This window comes from Dama dama, chromosome 18 (genome assembly GCF_033118175.1).
Source record: "Dama dama isolate Ldn47 chromosome 18, ASM3311817v1, whole genome shotgun sequence".
Lineage (NCBI taxonomy): Eukaryota > Metazoa > Chordata > Mammalia > Artiodactyla > Cervidae > Dama > Dama dama.
The window spans coordinates 34,340,836-34,360,807 of NC_083698.1; the positions used below are offsets into that span (position 1 = coordinate 34,340,836).

At 33.1% G+C, this 19,972-nt stretch overlaps 1 protein-coding gene across 2 annotated transcripts in view; it reads left to right on the top strand.

Annotated features, from left to right (window-relative positions):
• The window catches only part of SEMA3A (semaphorin 3A), a 506,000-nt gene that overhangs the window by 148,890 nt on the left and 337,138 nt on the right, over positions 1–19,972 (top strand). The window contains exons 1-2 of one of the 2 annotated variants that reach the window (XM_061165130.1): positions 2,755–3,034; positions 12,680–12,759. The gene's annotated coding sequence lies outside the window, so the exon portion shown is untranslated. Of the gene's footprint in view, positions 1–2,754; positions 3,035–12,679; positions 12,760–19,972 lie in introns of those variants that run through there. The other variant, XM_061165131.1, reaches the window with a different exon arrangement.

Sequence of the window (19,972 nt, forward strand, 5' to 3'; positions counted from 1 at the left end):
ACACTGTAAGATTTCTGGAAGAAATGTGATTTGAAAATATCTGATCCATTTTGGTGGTGTAGTTACAGCTCCCCAGACAGCTCAGACAGTAAAGTATCTGCCTGAATTGCAGGCGACCTGGGTTTGATTCCTGGGTCAGGAAGATTCCCTGGAGAAGAAAATGACAACCCACTCCAGTATTCTTACCTAGAGAATCCCATGGACAGAGGAGCCTGGCAGGCTACAATCCATGGGATCACAAAGAGTAGGATATGGTTGAGACAAACACTTTCACTTTACTTATAATCAGTAAGACCACTGTGCTTTATTATATACCTTCATAAAAAATGAACAAGAAGCTAAATATCAGTTAAAAATTAGTAAATCATTTTTTTCCCAATCCAAGTTCATTAATCACCTGAATTTTATACTAGGTTCTAGGTGGTCTTTGAGTCCTTGGTTAAGAAAAGTTGGGGTTCTTAGTAATTTCTTTTCATGAGGTTAAAGAAATGGTTATGTCAATGAAGTATGTCTTTGACACCATCTGCTTCTTTATTTGCTGTCCCCTTCTAGCTCATTGTGCCCCACTTATCCTCAGAAAAATTATTAGGTGAGTTTTTGTTTTAGTTTTACAAAAATTGCCAGACAAGTCACCAGGATCTAACATCACATGAGCTGAACTATGTGCATTTTTCTATCCTTTCATCTCCCCCTTTCCCACAAAATACCCCAGCTGAAATATTGATGCTAAAATCCACAAGGCCAAAGGACTGAGTCTTTGTACTCAGTTTTATAGTCTAATATCAGTTATGTCACTGATTATCCATGTTCATTGAGCTTTCTCTCTTTCAAGTTTTGTTCCTATAAGGTGAATTTAAAATATCTGACCCTAGTGTTCACAGAATTAAAATAGCTAGCTAATTGTCCCAAAGTCCTTGAACAGAATTTGTTTTATACTAAATGCCCAGTAACAGGAGCTACTGTTATCCTGATCTCTGATGTGTAATAAATTGCAATACTAATCAGAATCTATGTGGTAGATGAGGAGAATTGAAATCCCTTCAAATTAGGGTTAATGTTTTACTCAACCTTGTTTATTTGCATTATCTGATGAGTGTGTAACATCTGTAATAATCTTTTACATAATATATTTAAAGAACTGCATTCCCAAGACCATGCCTAAAAGTATAGTAATTTCTGAGTGGCTACATTTCAAGCAAGTTTGGTGGAAATATATCCTGTCATTCACACATAGGTAGGATAAAGTAGCTATATAAAATATGTTATTGAATAATGCAATGGTACATAGAAATTATGTTATGCCAGCTGACCAACTTCTTCTCTTTTATGTATCTTATTGGATACAAAAATAAAGAAATCATTTATTCACACAATAAATGCTAAGGACAGAACTTTGAACAATTTCCTTATTTAAACTATGTTTCAAAATTGTGATGTCATTTTTTTCTTAACCATAAGTTGTTATCATTTTGGTTTAACTATCTAATAGCTAAAGAAAGAATAGGACTAAATATTTTTAAAATCCATAGTTCTATTTTTAAAGCTGTCAATGCTGAAAAACATATCAATTTCATACTAAATGCCCAAAAATTACCTATCTATTCTAATGAATGGGAAAAGAAAGCTCATATGTGACCTAAAAGTCATTTGATGAATGACTTAGTTTGCATATTTTGTCATTCATGCTTTGCATATTTTACTGCATAAAAATGTAGTGAATATCTCTAGATCAATAAATTTTAAGAAACAAATATATCCTTTTAAATGATATTTGTTTTGAAGCTTATTTAGCAAGTAGGCATTTCTAATACAATTCTACAGTTTCAGGACTTCTGAAGTAGTTGCATTTCCATGAAGTTTGTCCCAAGAAATGCTGTCCACCAGAGTAAAGATATTTCAGTTAAATAATTTATTGGCAACTCAGCGACCATAATAACTGATGAAATATGTTGAGACAAGGAGTAGTCAAGTATAGTGAATGTGAAATGTACTGTGAATTTTAGAATAGGAAGAGCATATGCCAAGAAAAATGAAGAATAATACCTATAAAATAGTAAGGTTATATTTGCCTTTATATATTTAAACTGAAGAAATAGTGATATTTAGATAAAGACAAATTTTATTAAAATAGAAGTTAAAACTAAAAGAGCAAAAATAAGCTCTATTACCAAAAAAAAAAAAAAAAAAAAAACAACAGTGTCGGTCTATTACCTTTAACATCAAGATGGGGTAAGAAGCAAAAATAAATGAATTGTGATAACAGTATGTGTCAGTGAATATATAATACTATGGCTAACTATCATGTAGCCCATATTTAATTTTCTATACACAGCAATCTTATCTCTAGAAAATCATGATAAAACTAAGGAAATTAAACGAAGAGAAAGAAGCAATAGTGCATTCTTAAGTTTACTGTTTTAACAATCACCATCGGTGACCCAGTTTTGTTTTGTCTTTTTCCCTTCCAGGGAAAGTATCTATACATTACTTCCACAAGTTTTGTATAAAACTCCCTCAAGGCTACATGTGACTAATGCTTCTTTGGGACAAATGTAGCCCGAGGGATGGAAAGAGTTTTTAGGGTCCAGAAGCTGACTCTCACATTAATATGGAGAAGTGTCTTATTAGGATGATGGGTTCCTACTAATAGTAGAACTTCCTAATGTGTGAAAAAAAATTTTTTTTTTGCTGGTATCATGAGCTTTGTGCTGGGTGTACTGGTTTATTTGGAGCCCGTTACTTGTGAAAGCCTCACCTTTTCCATTTTTAGAAAATGTGAGGCAGCAAAATGGTTTTTGACAAACTGCAGATCCTGCAGAGTTTAATCAGCTTGATTGTAGGCACCGTATGCCTCTCCTTGTCCCTTCTTTTATTTGACTACTGGCAGTTTGAGAAATTTTTCCTTCTACTGGATTATAGTTTTAAAAGAAAGTAAAAGAATGTGATTCCTGAAAACAAAGCAAAACAAAAAATTGCTTTATCGAAAATCATCAGCAAACAATAGGAAAAGAAGATTCACAGGAGCTCCGAAATGGTAACTTATTTTCTCTCGTCTCTCAATGTTTCCAAGTATAGTTTTTAATTTATGGACTTAGAACAGCTCTTTTATCTTTTTAAGTACCGAGATGATACAGTTGTAATATACTCTGTGTGATGCAAAAACAAAGGAGTTTTTTGTATGTAAGGTAGTTGGTAGATTTTTTAGTTTGTGTACCTGTATTCTTTATGTTACTAAATAAGTCTTTTTCCATGTTTGGCTTAAATTATTATAATTTGAAATTATTGACTGACTTGCTTCCTACAAGTTTCTTTGCATCAGTGGTTAATTTTGGTTTTAATTTCATTACAGTGATACTGAAAGTTAAGAATAGTACATAGAACTTAAGGGACTGTGGTCTTTTTAGTTCAAATAATTTTATCTTAGTTAATTCCTTTCAAATGGAAGTGAAAAGTATGCAAAAAAATGGCTTAAGAATGATTTGTATGAAAACAGGGAACACTTTTAAAACAAATAACAAAAGAAAATATATAAAGTTAAAGGAAAAGGACCTCCAATTACAAAAATGAAAATAAAAAAATTAGTAACACAAAAATAGCTGAAATAGAATAACCCCAACAGTTTTAACCAATAAATCTATTTAAACTTGAATAATCAGAATATTGAGTAAATTCATATTCAAAAATCACTAGCTTCAAAATGGCTCGATGTCATAAGATATAGGTATCAAAGTAAGCTATTTGAATATAATTAAAGTAAGTTTTTATATAAAATTTTTGAAAGAATTCTTAACCCTAAACCTGAAGTATTAGTTAAATATATTATTGTTGAGAATAATATGTTGTTGTTTTTTTTCATTGTTGTTTGGTTGTTTTAAGTATTATTGGTTTATATTAAAGACGAAATTTGAGAAAAACTTTAGTCACCAAAGATTGCTTACTTAATTGTTTAAGGAGATAAACTATGACAAGACTGGTTTTAACAGAGGCAGTTTAGTTGAATTCTTACTGTTTATTTCCATCTATGATTTGATGACAATAACCATAACTGGTATTTTAAAAACAGAGGTCAAAATTGTATCTATTATTATTGTGTCAATCATTGAAGGAGAGTAGAAAGTATCTAGACTTTCATTTCTTGAGGTCTTTCTTTACTGGGCAATGTCTTCAGTGTGGCATCATTAATATATCAAGTTCTTCAAAAGTTAAAAATATCCAGTGGAGAATACTTCATGCTCTTTTCAGCCTAATAGGCTACATTTGCATATTTTACCAGTTTACTGAGCTGACAAATTGACTGATTAAAGTGATATATTTTAAAATTTCAACTTGATACAAAGCTTTGAAGTCTTCTGCAGTTTTATTTTGGTAAAGTTGATTCCCCATTTGGAAATGCATGACTTACCAATCCAGTGCCACCAGCTAGAGCAATTACTAGAAAATTATTAACAACAAACCAAAACTTCTCCAGATAATGTTATTTTCAGTTAGTTTACTATTTGCTTATTGTCCATAATTCTACAGCACTGTGAAAGATTTATTATGAGATTGAAACAAATCAAACTGCTTTCTCTTCTACTGTTAGAACATTCATTTCTTCTTTTTATACTCAGGGAAAATCAGCTTTTACTCTGAATAATGGCTCTCTGACAAAGTCTTATCTTCCAGTCCGCTGGAATTCCTGCTGTCCTAAGGCAGACAGGGCATAAAGTGAATTCTTTCTGAAGCAGGCATTGCGTGGCTGAGCAAAACTGACTATTGTCTCTGACATGTTTTCTCTACACCTTTTGATTCTGGGCACTTTCTGTTGTATTGTTCAGTCAGTGAGGCAACCCTGAATTGTGCTCTGGTAACAGATGGTCTCAACATCTAGGTGGCTATATAATTTTTTTTAAAAAATTAGTTTGTGCATTACTACCTGTCATACGCCCATCATGGGACAGTTTAGGCTCGGCTTCATTATTCTAAAATAAGGAAGCAGGCCCTGAGACATACTCATCTCATAGCAGAAGGAAAAGGACAATGGCAGAACCATGAGCTGTGTTTTAAAGCTATTGCACAAGTGTGGCACATAGTAGTTATAGTCACATGTCGTTGTACAAAGCAAGTTATTTGACTACATATAAAGTCAGTGGTCCTTGAAGTCTAATCCTCCTACAGGGACTGGCGCAGCTGAGAGCAGCAGCTCATAGAGTGACAGGAACACAACCTACCAAAGTCTGGGCACATGTATTCATGTTCCTCTCTTATATGCACAAAAGGCCTCTCTAATCCCAGTGTCCAAGTCAGGAACCACATGATGGCACAGATGAGGATCTTAATCTGGAGAATCCTAATTCTGAAATTCTAACTAAAAAGGATCGTTTATATAGTCTAATCCCTCCCCCTTCACCCAGGAGCACACACATACATTTCTAATACACTACGGTGGAACAGCAGAACACTTAAACGGAAAAGGGAAGAAGACATGGAGCAGTCATAAGGAGATGAGGCGAGTCTGAATGACAGTGGGCATGCCCCTTTCCTGGTGACGGGGAGTGCTCCCTGAGGGCCTCCTGGTTTGATGCCTCCTTGAGGTTGTCCACCCTGTCATCTCCACAGCTCTTAGCTCTGCCTCTGGCAGATCTTTTCCGTTCCTCTGCCCGCTCGGCATTATATGAGGAGGGGATTGTGGAATACCCACCTTGCAGGCCAAGCTCCTTTCTTGGCCTGGTTTTTCTGCCAGTAGAAATTTGGTAGGCCTAAAGTTTATTTTAAATCTTGAATACTCACAGTCTCTTTTATTCCAGGCTGATGGTTCTTTTGGCAGTATAACTTTCTCAAAACATAACAGTGTTTTTACTTACATAATTTTATTTTATTCACAATCATGTATGAATAGCTACAACCATGATATTCCATCTAAACTCTGGTACCTTGAGCTTATTGGGCTTATAGAAGACTTGTATCCTTTTTTATTCTGTTTTCTCTGAGTCATTCTATCCTGAGGAAAGTATTAATGGCTGTTAACGATAAATAACAATACCTGTCTTGATTAGAGGCCATGACCAGTTGTAGTCACTTCAAAAAAAAATTTGTATCTATAATTTTTGTAGCTATGTTTAAGAAATAATAGAAAGATTAAAAGTTTTCTATGGAATCATATATATTCAGAATAAATAATTTTATATTTAGACTAGGTGATCACATACAGTCAGACGGAGATAGGAATTCCAAAAATTTTGGTGGTACTATGCACTTGGATTAATTAAAGTTTAATTAAAACATTTCAAAATATGTACAAATCAGCTAAGGGTTCTCCATGGAAAGTGTGTGTATGTATGTGAGTAAATGCACATGCTTGCCTATGCATATGTGTTTTGCATGCTAAGTTGCTTCAGTCGCATCCAACTCTTTGCGACCCTCTGGACCACAACCCACCAGGCTCCTCTGTCCATGAGATTCTCCAGGCAAGAATACTGGAGTGGGTTACTGTGCTCTCCAAGAAATCTTCCCAACCCAGGGATTGAAACAACATCTCTTATGTCTCCTGCATTGGCAGGCAGCTTCTTTACCACTAGCACCATTTAGGAAGCCCATGTGTTGGACATATGTGTTATATATAATAATGTTTATTTTATAAAGTATATATTAATGTAAATAATATATATATATTAGGAGATATATATATGAATAAAAGTTTACAAGATAGAATTAATAACATGAGTAAACCAAGGCATTTAAGCTGCAGGCGATTAGTTTTATAATAGTTCATAGAATTTCTGTTTACTTTATTAGGGCAAAATTGTTTCCAGTGTAATTTTTTAAACACCTTTAAGAATTATCTGTTTCCCCTGAGGCTCTCTTCATGACCTTTTAATGACCTAAAACTGCCCCAAGAAATTTGTCCAGGCTAATTTAAAGTCTCCTGAAAAGACAAAAAGAAGTTTATTTAAAGAAACAATTATTCTGAAGGGTATTAAGCCAAGGATAGGGACAAATGCTCTAATTTTCTATACTTTGTAATCTCATTGAAAAAAATGTTAAAAATGATAAAATTTTAAGCTTCAGGTTTTAATTCTAAATGCAAGATCATCAATGACACTTTGGGGTTTAGAAATTGCTTAGTTAGAGGATACATGGCATGTAATTGTTTTGATCAAATTATATATATATATATATATATTCAGCTAGTGTAAGCCTAGATAATATGGGCCTATTTTAGGTCCACTGAAGCCCTGCATGTCATTTCTTTGGTTTGGTTACTTCACTCCATAGAATTTCAAATATATTAATTCTACCTTTGTTCCACATTCAGCATCTGCTTTTTAATTTAAAAAATTGAGGAGTCTTTATAAATGTCTTTCATTTCATTATCATTTTCTGTGATTTTTTTCCCAACAATTATTATGCGTATTTAGAGGTACTAGCAGAGTAAAAGAATCTTAACTATTGTGAAAGTTTTCAATTTAACAATTAATAAGGCTTTAAGAATTGATGCTTTTGATCTGTGGTGTTGGAGAAGACTCTTAAGAGTCCCTTGGACTGCAAGGAGATCCAACCAGTCCATCCTAAAGGAGATCAGTCCCGAGTGTTCATTGGAAGGAATGATGCTGAAGCTGAAACTCCAATACTTTGGCCACCTGATACAAAGAGCTGACTCATTTGAAAAGACCCTGATGCTGGGAAAGATTGAGGGCAGGAGGCGAAGGGGATGACAGAGAATGAGATGGTTGGATGGTATCACTGACTCAATGAACATGGGTTTGGGTAGACTCTGGGAGTTGGAGATGGACAGGGAGGCCTGGTGTGCTGCTGTTCCTGGGGTCACAAAGAGTAGGACATGACTGAGTGGCTGAACTGAACTGAACTGAAGGTTAAATTTAACAGAAATCTACTTAAATATTTTTAATTTCTGATTTGCATCTTTTTTCATGTTATAAAAGCCATTATATTTTTACAACTTAGTCTGGGAACTTGAAAAATGTATGTGTCTTCCCTGAACAGTTTGCTATATTTTCTAATGATATATCAACCCCAGATGTGCAAATTCTAAATCTTGACTATATGTTTTTAATCCTCTGTTCATAGGCTTGGAGCTCTGAACACTCACGTAGTCTGACTTAGATTCTTATCTCTGTGTTTCCTAAACATATGTGACCATCATTATATTTTTTATACTGGACTACATCATTAACTTAGTTGTCTGAATTTTTTAGTAAAATAAAAGGAGATAGGAACACATAGTCTTTCATTGACTCAAACATATACATTCATTCAAATATTTACATTCACTTAAAATACATATTTACTTTATGTGTATGTACAAATATATATATTTGAATGCTCCTCTCTACCAGACATTGTTCTATTCACTGAGGATTTAGTGGCAAATAAAAAGCAAGTCCTTCCCCAGAAGTTACATTTTAGCTTGCATGCCTAACTTAATTTTACACCTAAAACATTGTCTGACAAATTGCATATGTTTAATGAGTATTTAAAATGTATTAACAAATAAATAAAATGTGATAATTAAACATGATAATCTTTGAAGTTACTTAAATGTACACATTTTAGACATAATTAAACATGATAATCTTTGAAGTTACTTAAATGTACACATTTTAGACCAATTTAAGTATTTAGAACAAACACATGTCTTTAAGTTATTTAAAATATATCTACCAATTCTAATCAGAATCACTTTGAATTCTGTATCATAAATGAAATTAAACCTCAAGTGATTAGTTTTCAATGTTTTCATATCTGTTTCTCAAATTACCTGATCATTTCATCCACTCGAGAGAGAGAAGGAGAATTGGAGGGAGGAAAGGAGAAAAAATAAAAGAGAGATCAAATTTGGAATGAACTTTTCTAGAAATATTAAAGATAATTTTAAGTCTTTGCAATAAACTTGCTATGTTATTTTTAAAGAAAATGACCAATGCATGTTTCAGTTCACCAGACTCCTACTAAATCATTGGCTCAATGAAAACAAGTACAGCAGAAAGTAGAATGTTGTAGCTGCTCTTAGTACATCCCTGTAGAAACCAGCAGACATCAGATTTATCACTGTCACAACTTCTTTAAGAGTTTCCAGGAGAACACCAGGATCAAAGCAGAGAAGTAGATAAGATAAAGAGTAACAATATCTCTGCAATAGGAGTTTCCTATTTAAGTTTTACTTATTACTATCATTTTAGAGCAAGTTGAAAGTATGCTGGCTCGGAATCTTTACCTGACACTAATGGAAACTCTTCTGACAGATATTTTGTTGAAAAATTACATGATGTGAGTGAAAAAAATAAAAATAAAAGAACTGTCAGGTTGGATCAGATATTCTTTATCTGCAGGTACCTACTTGGCTCATATAATCTTCCCAAAGAGAGTTGGAAAGACTCAATATGCTGGAAGATTTTCTGCCTTATCAGAGAAGAGGCATATTTTCATTCTGTCAAGCAAGTGTATTTTAATCATACTTTAAAATATATTAATTATGTTTAAACAACATAGTTTAAACAAAGTATTAGAGTAAATTTTTTCAACCAACATGATGGTTCCATTGTAGTCAATTTGATAAAGAGATAAATGAAGTACTAAAACTTCCATTGTATAAATAAGAAAATTTAATTATAGTATCCATAGTTGGGGGTTGTTTTTTCTTTGGTTGCTTGTTTTGTTTTACAATATTTTGATTTGAGCAATGTATTGTTATTATCTAGAAAATTGTGTTCATGACATAGATTTCATCATTTTTTTTTTTTTTTACCAGTTTAAACTTATACTTTGCCTCTCCACATCTAAGTCATTCCTCCGTCACTCTTAACTCTGACTTTTTTGCCTTTTCTGGGCAATCAGTGTACAATATTGCCTCAGGACCTTGCTATTTATTTCTTCTTTGATTGTAAATACTCTTTCCCAAGATAGGCACATGGTTTCTTCCTTCAGACCTAAGGTAAAACATCACCAACTCAGAGAAGACTTCCCTGACCATCTGAAGCAAATTAATACCCACCTACCCTCTATGTTCTTGCTTTATAACACATAATATTGCCTGACATTGTATTATAAGTTCATGTTATTTTTTTTATTATTTGTATAAGGCAAGACACTTTAATTATTTATCACTACTGTCTAAAATAGTAACTGACGTATAGTAAATAGGCTTCCCAAGTGGTGCAGTAGTAAAGAATCTGCCTGCCAATGCAGGAGATCAAGAGATGTGGGTTCAATCCCTGAGTCAGAAAGATCCCCTGCTATAGGAAATGGCAACCCGCCCCAGGATTCTTGCATGAAAAAGTCCATGGACAGAGGAGCCTGGCAGGCTACAGTCTATGGGATCACAAAATATCAGACACGACTGAGCATGCACACGAATGCATAGTAAATACTCCATAAATGTTTATTGAATTAATAATATCTACAAGGGTTATGATCAAACAGTCCAGTTATGGTTTATGTCTGTAGTATATGTGGCTGCTCATGAAATTGTTAAAACATTCATAACATCAGGACAAGAGAAAATTCAAAAATAGAAAAAGCGAAAGCCTTTATATTTGGGACAAAACTTGTGGCTTCCTCTAGTAAAATTCTGAAATCAGAATGCTGAAATATTCTGACCCACCCTTCAGCAGGCCTTTAGTCTTCATATGCAGAAGGTTCAACTATATGGTAGGTATGATCACCACAAGCAGGGCTCAAGAGATTGGCAGTGCCCTCAAAGTAAGCTGATCTCTAGACTGGCCATTGGGATTTCTTTTGCACAAATCAAAAGGAAACCTACATGTGGTATACATTCCTCACCTACAGGCCATTGCTGATAGAGGTCAAGGAAGAAAGACAGCCCCCATATTAGTCTAACAGTGTCCATTTGAAATCAAGAGAAATTCACACATCGTTTGCTGGATCAGAGAGCACTATTATTAAGAGTCAAGTGGACACCCTAAAGCCTTGAACACTCCTGACAAGACCTCACAACAATTCTTCTGCCCTCATCTCTGTGGCCTATCTTGGGAAAATGAGGATTTGACTTATCATGCTTATTTTTTTCCTTTTATGTAGTGGCCAGAACTTCCACATCATTCCTGATTCTCAAGACTCTAATCCTCAACCTCAAATTCTGTTTGTGTTCTTTCTCTATGCTCTCTGTAACTCACCAATCATGTCTCTTTATTTTCAACTGCTTGAGGCTTAGTTCTTCCCTTATAACCTTGCTTCTCATGCCAGCTCCCGAGAGATGACTACATTCCTGTCACACCCTTAAATTACTAGGGTTGAGGTGGGGTATGTTCTGCTGCTTCTCACTGTCACTTCCATAGCAGTCTCCTTCCTCCTTCCTAAATTCCCTAGCTGTGATCTCATGACACTGCTAGATACCACCTGCTACTCCTCTTTACAGAAGTCTTCCACCAACCTCTGGTCACTTCCTCTCTTCTTTCAAAATTTTAGATTTACCTTACTGTCACTCTTTCCAACTCCATTCTTGACATATAGTATGGTAATTTCAACACCCATAGCAATGTCTTAAAAAACTCTATTTGCTCAGTTACTTGACTCCTCTCCTGCAAAGATCTCATTTTCCACCATGAAATAATTTCATCATCTTGTGATGTATGTGAACTGGAAATATTTAATATGGTATTGACATTTGAGTTTTGATGTCTGTATATATCTTTAGGTTAATAAGTTTTCTGTTTTCTATATATACACCTAACATAAATTCTTTGCTTACATCAACTTTTTAAGTTATCTCTAATCTTATCACCTTGGTAAAGCATCCAAAGAAGCATGTAGGATAATATATTCTGTATTTCTCAAATATATATTAATATAGAAATAAATCTATATTTCTCAAAAATGTATAGTAAAAGAAACAGGATTAGAAATAACTGTGAAAGAAATACTACTTCTGTATTACTATAGTTTTTATTAACAAATAATATTTAATAAGACATACCAGGCTAATGAATATTTATAAACTCTTTGTTGTTTTGACAAAATGAGACTCTGTATAATTCAGTTTAGGGCCCAGGTCTGAATTGTCTTTATTTCTTTTCTACATCTTTGTTTTATTTATTCAAATATGAAATAGTGTGTGATCAATGTTGCAAAGCATCTATTCTAGTAAAGTAAAATTATTCAAAGTATATTTTAAATTTCATTCTTAAAATATTCAGTTATTTAAAAATTTTATTTACTTTATATATATATATAGTATATTTTCTTTGTTCAGGGGGAAAAAAAAGCTTCTGTTAAAATGTAATCCAGTTACTTGCTGGCAGAGCCGTGAAATTACTTCTTAGCTATGTTGTCAGTTTGAGCCTTTCATCATCAATTGTGAAAAAAGTTAATGACATCATAGCATTATGAACAAATCAATAGAGTGTGTTAGAGTTTCAACTAATTCTCAAATAAATCAGTTATTCTTTAGCAGAGTCAGAGACTAAATAATGAATTATTTCAAAGTACCTCAAATCCAATTATAATTACAAATTGTGATTTGTTTAGAGGAACCAGAGTGAAATGGCTGTCAGATTCAGTGTCTGCCTCTCATAATATCTTTTTCCTTCTTAAATTGCATTTTGCAATGCAAAGAATTAAGACTGTTTGAAGAAATTTATACTGACTTTTAAGCACCTATTAATTAATAGCTAATTATTTGATTTAAATTGAATACTAAGAATGAGCTTATTTATTTTTATAGGAAACTTAATGTCTCCAGATACTTAAACAGTTGGATTGAACAAATGTACCTCAGGAATTAAGAATTCTTCCTGGAAAGAGGTAAGAAAATATGCATGTTTGTATGTTAATAAGTTTTGGTGAAAAATTTAGATTTACTAGTACATTTCTTTGGCATATAATTTAGAAGGTAATTTTTAAAAACTAGGGGCACTTTCTATTTTCATTTATATAATTTCTTCTGTGGAATGATTTGGTTATATGAGAGGGCTCCAATATGGCAGACAAAACAAAAAGAAAGCCAGTTTTTAGGGAAGCCTGCCCTGACCTGCTTCCTCCGCCGCATGCACTGTGGCCTGCCAGGCTCCTCTGTCCATGGCATTCCCAGGCGGGAGTCCTCGAGTGGGCTGCCGTTTCCTCCTCCACTTAGGGAAGCACATTGCCACTTTAAAATGTCAAGGTCTGGATTGCTAAACTTTTACTTTTCTTTCTTTCTTTCATTTTTAAATTGTTATACTTAGGATTAGACTGGGTTTGCCATGTTCCTCAGGAGCCACAGAGCAGAAATAGCTGGTATTATGGACAGACTGCCATCCAGAAAGATCCTTTGGCTAGCCTGGCCCTTTACATTTCCTCGACCACATATGGTTACTATCAACTAGAATCCATTCTCAGGTTTAAGAGCCAAAACCGGAGGGAGGAGTCAGTTTTTAATGTGTTATGCTATCTTAATTTTGACCTAAAATATGAGATTAAAATATTACCTTTAAAATAAATATGGTTAGGAAATCCGAATGTATTTTTATTGACTTTTTTAACCCTCTTTAACTGTAATTGTTGCTCAAACTCATTTCATTGTATCAAGTAAGAAGAAAATTTATCAACATTAGACTTATCATTCCCACTGTGTTACATATAATGCTATTAGAGGGAATGAACAAAGGAGTGAAAACATATACTTAAAGGTCTATGAGTAGTAGTAGGAAAAAAATTGAATGATTTAAAAAATTATAATAATAATTACATAATAATGTATATTATATATTATATATAATTATATAATACTTTTAATAAATTAATAAAAATTTGATTTTTTTCCTTATAGTTCTTTGAGTAGAATAAAATGTGACTCATCAATTTTAGTTTGACTTTTAGTAAAACTAAAGATTTTCCAATTTTATTGGATCCCTTTAAATTTAACTAGATGATCACTTCTACTTAATATGAACAACTGCTTTTTTCCAAATTTTTCATATTTAATATCAAGAAAAATAAGATTCTTATGAAAACTATATTATAGTTGAAGCTTCCCTTATACATGAAAAGCATTTACCATGTAAGGTAAAAATTCACTGACTTGAGATAATACATTGGAATTGTTAAAGTTAATATCAAGTCAGTATGTTTTTTTTTATACAGGACAAATCTCATATTTCTAGTATTGGCAGGGCAATAAACACTTTGCCAGTTCTCTAGCACATACATATACGTATATACATGCATATCAGCATCTGTATACATATGTATATATATTCATTTGGGGCTAGGTTAATTCTTAGCCTTTCACAAAACTAATTTCCTGGATTATATTTTTCATTAGTGCATCATATACACACACAGTAAACATTTGCTCTCTTTTTCAACAAACAAGAACACTGATTTTCCCATTGCAGTCATCTCATAAGGCACCAATAAAGGAGGCATGGTTCGCAAAGTGAATTTTCTGGGTGCTAATTGAAATCTGTTCCAAATTTATGAAGGTCAAAGTCATGCATGGTGGTGGCTGTTTAGTCGGTAAGTCGTGTCTTAATCTTGCGGCCCCTTGGAGTGTAGACTGCCTGGCTCCTCTGTCCATGGGATTCTACAGGCAAGAATACTGGAATGGGTTGCCATTTCCCTCTCCAGGGGATCTTCCTGATCCATGAATCATACATAGACTTGATTTCAGTGTCATTGCCATCATTGTCTTAAATGTATACTTGAAAGTCAAGTCAGTTTTCCGAATTTAATTTATAAAAGCATCAGCAGCCCATTCAGAAGAGTCTTAAATCACTGGAAACAATTAACAATGCACACATTGGATTGAAGTGAGAAAGGAACTGGTAGTCAATTCATGTAGAATTTATAAAACTCAGAATAGTACATTCAGCTAACACCTGATCAAATTTACTTCCAAGTAGTAGATCTAACAGAACTATTTGCAGAATTGAACTTAAGATTCTAGGCTTTGAGTGATACATATACAAACTGGGGTAGATAAATATCAGTTTATTTGAAAATGCTATCTGACAGTTTCAAAGTGGGAGCCCCAAGACCTGTTTTTTTATCAATGTCCATTTTAGTGACGGTGCTACTTTGTCCTTTATTTACTCCTTTTTTCTTTCTTTTTTAACAGAAGCAACCTGAAGGAGAATTTTTGCTTGTAAATGTATGAAAATATTTAATATAAATAATTATTTTAAAGAGTAGACAATCAAAATTTTGCTTGTCCTGCTAAATCTATCATTTAATGACTTATTTGCATAGGGAGTTCCAAGATCCATAACACTTTTTCCTCTCCTAAATCTGAGAACAGTTCTGCAAATATTGACTGTTTCCTAGACATGGCTTCATATAAGCTTGATTCTAAACAAATTCTAGGTTGAATATATATGAATACTTTACTAGGAAACTCATGACATAAATTTTAAGCATTCATAAAAAAGTAGAAGACAATTAAAAGAGATTTTAGTTAGGAAAATGATGTACTGATTTTGGAAGAGAGGAAAATGAGATAAAATTCCACATTAACTAAAAAAGTTAAACATGTGTGGGTAAGACAGGAGATACAATCAGAATGCTAAAAAAATTAAGAGTAGTATATACAATTCATTATTTCATTTGAAGTTCATTCTCTTATGATTGTTGAATAACTTTGGCCTGTTTTGTAAGTTAGAATGAAATTATATTGCAGACTCGTATAGTCTGGATTTTTAGGGTGAATTATTGTGTGACCTTGAGAAAATTATTTTACTTTTATCAAATTTTCTCCTTTATGTATTGGGACTAATGATATTTTTTAAAATTTTGTTTGCTTATTTTTTTACATATTTTGAAGTACTTCATGACTTACTTTAAAACTTGAATTTTATAACATACAGTATAGAATTCCCTTTCTGTGACTACTTTATAAATTACTTTTTTACTTATCTTATCTTTCAAGAGTTTTACTTTTTTCATGGTTGTTTAAGTATGTCATTTTTTTTTTACTCTAGATTGTAATCTTTTTAAGGTGAAAAATATTCTTTATTCTATATATATATATGTATATATATAAAAGTTGCTGGTGAATTGAGTTAAAACAGAACCATTTATAGCATTGAAATTCTTTAAACGATGTCAGTATTTAATAAAGACTTAAAAAAAATTGATGAATCCTTTTGACTCAAAATAGTCACCTATTAATTTAGCTGTTATTTAATTTTGATTTTTGAATAAATTCTCTTCAGCTTTTAGCATATTAATGTTTCAATATTTAATAGCCACTTCTAAGATTTTTTTCCAGGAGTTAGAATATCTTTTCCTTATCTGAGAATCCAAAGACTTTTTTTTTTTTTTCTTCCAGAAAGGGAGAAGTTGAGCTAAGACATTAATGCTGAACTGAGCTCCTACTTAGCTTTAGTTACAAGAACCTTGGTGAGCTGGGCAACTAGGCAAGCACTTACCTTATCATCCTGACCACATATTAGTGTCCACAGGATCAGAAGGAATGCTTAGAGCATAGCTTTTCTCCTGAGACATTCCAGTACATGCCTACCTTCCTCTGTATTGAGGGTGGGATTGGAATGGCCATGAGTAGAAGAAGAATGTTTCCTACCTCTTAGAAAAACTTCTTTGTCTGCAATGTTTGCACGGACTCTACTTCAAATTCAGACTGTTATTAATTTTTCTGGGCTAATAATTCCTTCTTTTCCTAAACTGTGATTTTTTTCTTCTACCCTTGTTAATCTATGCTAAATGATTTTAGGTCCACAGAATTTCTGAGCCAGCAGGGATTTAAGAGATCATTTCATTGTTTACATAAGGAAACTAAGGCCAAGAAAAATGTAATATAAGTCACAGACAGTAAGAACCTAAATTCCAAACTTTCATTCTCCAGTTCTTTCCTTTGTATCATCATATCTTGCTTTCAAATACTACTTTGCTGAATTTTCTTCCTCTTTCATTTTAGGAGTATCTGTTCCATTATTTATCGGTATTGTCTTCAACTATGCTTTATGTCTGTGTGAGCAAAATAAAGAGATGACATTCTCATCTTTCACAGAGAAAAGTCTGTCAGTGGATAGAAATAATTGAACAGAAATGGTTGGATAATAAGATAAGCACATACGTACTGTGCTACCTCAAGGAACAAACCTTTTTGGTGACTGGCGTTTTATGGCTGGCTAAATATTTGTTTTATATACATATATATCAGTATACAGATATATATATGGAATGTGTGTGGGGGCAACTCCCTCAGTCATGTCCGACTCTTTGGGACCCCATGTACTGCAGTCCACCAGGCTCCTCTGTCCGTGGAATTCTCCAGGCAAGAATACTGCAGTGGGTTGTCTTACCCTTCCTTCTCTAGGGGGTCTTACTGACTCAGGAATCGAACCTGGGTTTCCTGCATTGCAGGCAGATTCTTTACCATTTGAGCTACCCAGGAAGCCCACATATATATATACACATACATGCATATAAATGTAAGCAACTATAAATGTTGTATATACATATATACATATATGTATATATATGGCAAAATGTTGCATAGAACTTTGCCTTTGTTAAACTCTCTGATATGTGTACAACTTCTTTGGGTGAAGGCTTTCTATTTATTTTCCCTTAATAACATTATTGAGGGGATAATTTAGGTAATCGAAATTGCTTCTTTGTAGACAGACGTCCAATGCTATGAGTTTTGACAGTACTGTACATACACGAAACCACCCCTACAAGCAAGATTCAGAGCATTTCTTTCCCCTGATAAGATTCCTTGTGACTTTTTACTCTTTTTGTACTATGCATCAGTTTGCATTTTATACAAATGAAATAAGTATACATTCGTGTGTATGTGTGTTTTACTTAGCATAATGATTTAACGATTTACTGGTTTGTATCAGGAGTTCATTCATTTTTTTATTTCTAAACAGTATTCCATTGAATAGATATGCATTTGTTTATCATTCACTGGATGATGGATGTATCATCTCTATCTTTTGAATTTTCTGAATTAATTTTCTCAGCATTTGTGTGCAAGCCTTTGTGTGGACATATGTTTTCATTTCTCCTGGAAAAATACAGAAGATTGGAATATTAGAGTTGGTTGGTAGGTGTATATTTATTTATTTTTTTGAAATGACAGTTTTCCAAAACGGTTGTACCATTTGTCATTAGCCTGAGCAGTGTATGAGAATTTCTGTGTCCAGCGTCTGTAAACTATCACCATTGAGCCAAATTCATCTGTACTTATAAATAAAGTTGTATTGGAACATAGGCACACTTATGAGTTTATGAATGAGTGCTTTCATGATATGAATGCAGAATTAACTAATTGTGACAAAAACCATATGGCCGACAGATTACTATCTGGTCCTTTAAACAAAAAGTTTGCTGATCCCTGCTCTGTATCCTTGCAAACCTTCATGTTTTCATTCTTTTTAATTTTAGCCATTTTCATGTGAATAGGGTGATGTTTCAGTGGGGCTTTAATTTTCATTTCCCTGATAAATAATGACATTACATGTCTTTTAAATTTATTTGCCATTTGTATGCCTTTTTTTCTAATGTTGGTGTTCAGTCACAAAGTTGTGTCTAACTTCATGGACTGTAGCACACCAGGCTCCTCTGTCCTCCACTGTCTCCCAGAGTTTGCTCAAACTCATGTCCACTGGGTCAGTGATGCTATGTAATCATCTCATGCTCTGCCACCCTCTACTCTTTTGCCTTCAATCTTTCCAAGTAGCAAGGTCTTTTCCAATGAGCCAGCTCTTTGCATCAGGTAGAAATATTTTCTAAAATTTTAATTTGTTGTAAGTCTTATTAATTCTGATTTTTAAGAGCATTTTTATTGTCTAGATACAAGTCTTTTTGTAGATAAATATGTTTTGTGAATATTTTCCTCCACTTAATAAATTTCATTTTTTTAAGTTTCTTTTGTATAGCAAAAAATTTAATGGGGATTAAGTGCAATATATCTTTTTTTTTCTTCTTTTATGATTATTGGCTACTAAGAAATTGTGTTTATCCCAAGGTTACATTTTTTTCTCCAATATTTCTTCTAAGTTTTATTGTTTTAGTTTTGAAGGACTATGACACATTTTGAGTTCATTTTTACATGTGATGTAAGTAAATGTCAAGATTAGTCTGTTATTCCATGTCAATGTCTAGTTGTTCTAGCATCATTTGTTGAAGATATGTTTTTCTCCATTGACTTACCTTAAGAACTTCATGAAAAATCAATAGCTATTTCTCGATTATCTAATTTTCTCCATTGAACTATGTATCTACCCTTTTGCCAATAACACAGTGACTTTATTTTTATAGCCTTGAAATTAAATTGTATAAGGTGATGAACTCAGCTACATTTTAAATTTTAAAATTTCTTTGGTTCTTATAGATTGTTTGCTCTCCCATAAAACTTCCCTCCCCCTCAAAGAAAGGCCTCATGAAATTTTAATTATGATTTTGTTGAATTTATAAATCAACTTGTGTTTCTTTAGACATTTCATTACTTATGTATAATTCCTTTGTCACCAGAGAACACACTGATATCAATCATTTAAAATCTACTGAGAGTTTTTTTAAGTCCCGCCATAGGTACTGCACTTTATATGCACTATGTGTTTACTGATTTATTTCTGTCTAGTTATTCTAATAAAATCTCTTACTGTGATTAGGCAATTTTAATTTTCTTACTTTAGTTCTGTTAATTATTCTTTCTCATACTTTGTGGATGCTTTTGAGTTCATACATGTTTATGCTCAGTATATCTTCCTGCTGAATTGATCCTTTAATCATTATGTACTGTTTCTTCTTATCTTTGGTAATGCTTATGCCTTGTTGTCTATTTTAGATGATATTAACATAATCAGCACAGCATTCTTGTGATTAATACTTGCATCTGTTTATTTTCAAGTCATCAATTTAATGGTGAAGTTGAACATTTAATGCATTCTGATTTCTGTTATTTTATCACATATATCCCTACATTTTCTACCCCACCCCCAAAAAAATGGGAAGGCTTTTAGGATCTTATATATGTCCCTGATAATCTGGCATGTAGTTATGTTAT